Below are 6,117 nucleotides of genomic sequence, written 5' to 3'. Positions count from 1 at the left end.
CTCCTCAGGATCTAAGTGTTTCACACTTGTGGTAGTCTACAGACCTCCACCTTCTGTCAAAAATCAACTCACTACGGCAATGTTCTTTGAAGAATTTTCAGAAGTCATGCAAGATTTCACTGTTGCTAAAGGGGATTTGGTTATCGTTGGTGACCTAAACCTCCATTTGGATGACCACCATGACCACAACACACAACGCTTCAACGACCTTACAGAATCTTCTGGTTTTGTGCAATCTGTTGTTGGCCCTACCCATAGTCGTGGACATACGCTCGACGTTGTGATATACCGAGATTCCGACTCTTTAGTCAAGAACATCCATGTCCTGGATCAAATCTCCGACCATAGACTCATTGCTTGCTATCTTGATATTGCTAAGCCACTACCAGTTATGAAGACCATTACATCCAGGAAGTTCCGATCTCTTAATCTACAGTCCTTCCAGGATGATATTCTTACCTCAGAGCTCATGTCGTCTCCTGCCTCTAATGTTTGTGACGCTGTAGAGCAGTACAACACTGTTCTCACCAACCTGTTGGACAAATATGCACCTGCATCCACTAGGTCAGTGCCATTACGTCCCAAGCAACCCTGGTACTCTGATTCTCTGCATCTGGCTAAACGTAATCGCAGAAAAGCTGAAAGAAAATGGCTACTTACTCGATCTAACGATGACCTCTGTCGTTACAAGGCAGTCAAGAATAACTACAACCAGCTACTATACAAATCCAAATGTAGCTTCTTCAATGACAAGATAATCAACTGTGGTAATGATTCTAAGCAGCTATTTGGCATCATCAATGACATCCTTCATAAGAAGAAGCCATCTAAGCTCCCAGATCATGTCTGTCCTGAGGAATTGGCAGAACGATTCTCATCATTCTTCAGTGACAAAATTCAGTCTATCAGAGACGGCCTCTCTTCTGCCACATCTGTTGCAGTTCCACGATCCAGATTAGGCTCGTCCTTGGATTCCTTCACAACAACTTGCGACGAAGAAGTAGGCGAAATTATTTCAAAGTCACCTAGCCCATCTTGTGTTCTAGACCTAATACCGTCTTGGCTGGTTAAGCAGTTTCTGGTCACTCTTCTACCTACCATCAGTAGTATTGTGAACGCATCCCTCAAATCAGGTGTAGTTCCATCTTGTCTTAAATCTGCAGTTATCACACCGTTGCTGAAGAAACCAAGTTTGGATGCCAATACTCTAAAGAATTACCGCCCTGTCAGCAACCTGACCTTCATATCCAAAGTACTTGAACGAGTTGTCGCTAGACAGCTGACCAACTACATGAGTGATCACCATCTTCATGAGCCCATGCAGTCTGCATACAAGCGCTTTCACAGCACCGAAACAGCACTCCTTCGGGTTCATAACGACATCATGTGGACCATGGAAAAGCAAGGTATCACCATTTTAGTTCTGCTTGACCTCAGTGCCGCTTTTGACACGATCGACCACAAAGTGTTACTAGCTCGGATGGAAGAACTGCTGGGAGTGCAGGATATTCCATTGAAGTGGTTCGCATCATACCTGTCTGGACGAACGCAACGTCTCCATATCAACAACCATTTCTCGCAACCTCGTGAGCTGCTGTCTGGTGTTCCACAAGGTTCAGTCCTTGGCCCCCTGCTGTTTCTGATATATACTCTTCCTCTCGGACAGATCATTCGTAAACATGGCTTGGAACTACACATGTACGCAGACGACACTCAGATTTACACATCTATCTGCCCTGTCAAGTCTTCTGAAGTCCTTCAAAATGTATCAAAAGTCGAAGACTGCATAACTGAGGTACAGGCCTGGATGTCAACTAATTTTCTCAAACTCAACGCTGACAAGACCGAGGTAATAGCGATCGGTTTCAGAGCACAACTCGCCAAGTTTCATCTTCAATCAGTTAAAGTTGCAGGAGTTGATGTCTTAGTCGAAACCAAGCCAGTCAGAAATCTTGGAGTCATGTTTGACCCTGCAATGACTATGTCCGCGCAAGTTTCAAGCATCATCAAGACTGCCAACTTCTACCTCACTAACATCGGCAGGGCCCGCAGACTACTGACTGTTGACGCAACCAAGCTTGCAGTGCACACTTTGGTCACTTCAAGACTCGACTACTGCAACAGTCTTCTGATTGGAATCAGCCAAAAACTCAAAAGGAGGCTAAATAACGTGCAACGAACAGCTGCCAGACTCATCACAAAGAAACGCAAGTTCGACTCTATCACCCCGGAACTCATCACACTTCACTGGCTCCCCATCCAACAAAGGATCGACTTCAAGGTCATCGTTCTCATGTTCAAGGCCTTACATCAACAAGCCCCTCATTACATCATAGACATTCTGCAAGTTGGTGCTGAACGGAGACTCCTTCGGTCAAACAGCTCCTGTTCACCATACTTTGTAGTTCCAAGAACAAGTCACATCACTTTTGCCGATAGAGCCTTCTCGGTATATGGACCCAAACTCTGGAATAAACTTCCCAATCACATCAGGGCCACGACATCACTCAACACATTCAAGGCACTTCTGAAAGCCCACTTGTTTCAGGAGGCCTATCATCAATGACTTGTTATTTCTTCTGTGCCTCAGCGCCTTTGAGCAAACTTTTGATTTAGGCGCTATACAAATTACGTTTGATTGATTGATTGATTGATTTGCTGCATTTTTTGGTTCGATGACACATAAAAAAGAACAAACGCACTGTCATGCAAATAGCCGTACAATTGCTGTACAAAATTTCAAGCTTTTGTATTGGTTTGTACATAAACATTGTTTTGAACTACTCTGTGCCACAGGGGTCAGTACTCGGCCCGCAGTGGTTTACGCTGTACACTTTACCGATTCGTGACATCATCCTCAAATTTAATCTGAATTACCATGTGTACGCAGACGACACTCAGCTATACATCACGTTTAAATCTTCTCAAGAAAACGCCAATGCATCTATTGCAAGACTTGAGAAATGCATCCAAGAGATTCGGCGTTGGACACAACAAAACTTCCTGAAGTTAAATTATGATAAGACAGAGTTCCTTTTATTTGGGTCACGTCAACAGTTAACCAAGGTTTCAGTGCCATACATCTCCATCGGTGATGCTCGGATAGCTCCCTCGCTGAAAGCTCGGAACTTGGGGGTTATTTTTGATTCATCGATGACACTTCAGCCACACATCAACAATATTGTTCGTTTATCATCATATCACATCAGGAATATAGGTAAGATTCGCAAGTACTTGGACAAAAGTGCCACTGAAAAGGTCATTCACGCATTTGTTACTTCTCGTCTTGACAACGGCAATGCTCTTCTCTACAGTCTTCCTAACAACCAGATTTCCCGACTTCAACGGCTCCAAAATACTGCTGCCCGCATTGTGACACTGTCTAGAAAATCCTGTTCTATCACCCCCATTCTGAAACAAATACACTGGCTCCCTATCTCTCAACGAATCATCTTCAAGCTGATGCTCATTGTCCACAAAGCTCTACATGGCAAGGCTCCCCACTATATTTCTGAACTGCTTCAAGTTTACACTCCATCAAGGAATCTTCGATCAAGTTCCATGCTTCTCCTCATTGAACCCAAGTCTCGACACTCATGGGGTGACCGGTCTTTTTCTTCAGCCGCGCCACGCATCTGGAACTCTCTACCACTTAATCTTCGATCTTGTGTTTGTACCGCAAAATTCAAGTCTCTTTTCAAAACTTATCTTATGTCACAGGTTTTCAATGACTAATTTTGTTGTGTCTGTTTTTCTTTGTGTTGTGTTTTGTTTTGTTTTTGGTTTTTACTGCGCCTTGAACACCCAGCAGGGTGGATATGTGCGCATTACAAGTCTTATTATTATTATTATTAAACATGGTGCGCCCACACGGCTTCAAAACCTTAGTGCATGTATAATGGGGTGTTAGCGCTCTAGTCAATATATATAGCTCTATGGAAACTACACAACCATACACAAGTCAATTGGAAACTACACAACCATACACAAGCTAATGGGAAACTACACAACCATACACAAGTCAATGGGAAACTACACAACCATACACAAGTCAATTGGAAACTACACAACCACACACAAGTCAATGGGAAACTACACAACCATACACAAGTCAATGGGAAACTACACAACCATACACAAGCCAATGGGAAACTACACAACCATACACAAGCCAATGGGAAACTACACAACCATACACAAGTCAATGGGAAACTACACAACCATACACAAGTCCATGGGAAACTACACAACCATACACAAGTCAATTGGAAACTACACAACCATACACAAGTCAATGGGAAACTACACAACCATACACAAGTCAATTGAAAACTACACAACCATACACAAGTCAACGGGAAACTACACAACCATACACAAGTCAATGGGAACTTACCCAACCATACACAAGTCAATGGGAAACTACACAACCATACACAAGTCAATGGGAAACTACACAACCATACACAAGTCAATGGGAAACTACACAACCATACACAAGTCAAAGGGAAACTACACAACCATGTACATGTTAATTGGAAACTACACAACCATACACAAGTCAATGGGAAACTACACAACCATACACAAGTCAATTGGAAACTACACAACCATACACAAGTCAATGGTAAACTACACAACCATACACAAGTCAATGGGAAACTACACAACCATACACAAGTCAATGGGAAACTACACAACCATACACAAGTCAATGATAAACTACACAACCATACACAAGCCAATGGGAAACTACACAACCATACACAAGTCAATGGGAAACTACACAACCATACACAAGTCAATTGGGAACTACACAACCATACACAAGTCATTGGAAACTACACAACCATACACAAGTCAACGGGAAAGTACACAACCATACACAAGTCAATTGGAAACTACACAACCATACACAAGTCAATGGGAAAGTACACAACCATACACAAGTCAATGGGAAACTACACAACCATACACAAGTCAATGGGAAACTACACAACCATACACAAGTCAATGGGAAACTACACAACCATACACAAGTCAATGGGAAACTACACAACCATATACATGTCAATGGGAAACTACACAACCATAAACAAGTCAATGGGAAACTACACAACCATACACAAGTCAATGGTAAACTACACAACCATACACAAGTCAATGGGAAACTACACAACCATACACAAGTCAATGGGAAACTACACAACCATACACAAGTCAATGATAAACTACACAACCATACACAAGCCAATGGGAAACTACACAACCATACACAAGTCAATGGGAAACTACACAACCATACACAAGTCAATTGGGAACTACACAACCATACACAAGTCATTGGAAACTACACAACCATACACAAGTCAACGGGAAAGTACACAACCATACACAAGTCAATTGGAAACTACACAACCATACACAAGTCAATGGGAAAGTACACAACCATACACAAGTCAATGGGAAACTACACAACCATACACAAGTCAATGGGAAACTACACAACCATACACAAGTCAATGGGAAACTACACAACCATACACAAGTCAATGGGAAACTACACAACCATATACATGTCAATGGGAAACTACACAACCATAAACAAGTCAATGGGAAACTACACAACCATACACAAGTCAATTGGAAACTACACAACCATACACAAGTCAATGGGAAACTACATAACCATACACAAGTCAATTGGAAACTACACAACCATACACAAGTCAATGGGAAACTACACAACCATAAACAAGTCAATGGGAGACTACACAACCATACACAAGTCAATGGGAAACTACACAACCATACACAAGTCAATGGGAAACTACACAACCCTACACAAGTCAATGGGAAACTACCATAGAGCTATATATATTGACTAGAGTGCTAACATGCTCTGCGTTTTGAAGCCAACCTGGGCGCAGACATGTTTGATGTGTTATGTGACTACGGAACGATTTTAATTTTAAGAGAACACATTAGGCCTGTGTGCTTTACATACGCGACTGCTGTTCGCGCTCGTCCGTGCTTCGAAAAACCGTAATTTCGACTTGATTGACGTACTAAAAAAGTAAACGCGTCTTTTGAATATGACGCACATGACGCTCGCAG

General features: G+C 42.3%; 1 protein-coding gene across 1 annotated transcript in view; it reads left to right on the top strand.

Annotated features, from left to right (window-relative positions):
• The first annotated feature begins 217 nt into the window (after positions 1–217).
• LOC139950343 (uncharacterized) overlaps positions 218–6,117 on the top strand; it is a 31,691-nt gene continuing 25,791 nt past the window's right edge. Inside the window, exon 1 of the mRNA XM_071948966.1 lies at positions 218–221. The gene's annotated coding sequence lies outside the window, so the exon portion shown is untranslated. The remainder of the gene's footprint in view (positions 222–6,117) is intronic.

Source organism: Asterias amurensis, chromosome 2 (assembly GCF_032118995.1).
Source record: "Asterias amurensis chromosome 2, ASM3211899v1".
NCBI classification, from domain to species: domain Eukaryota; kingdom Metazoa; phylum Echinodermata; class Asteroidea; order Forcipulatida; family Asteriidae; genus Asterias; species Asterias amurensis.
The sequence above is the reverse complement of the archived record's forward strand: the minus strand, read 5'-3'. Positions and strand labels throughout refer to the sequence as shown.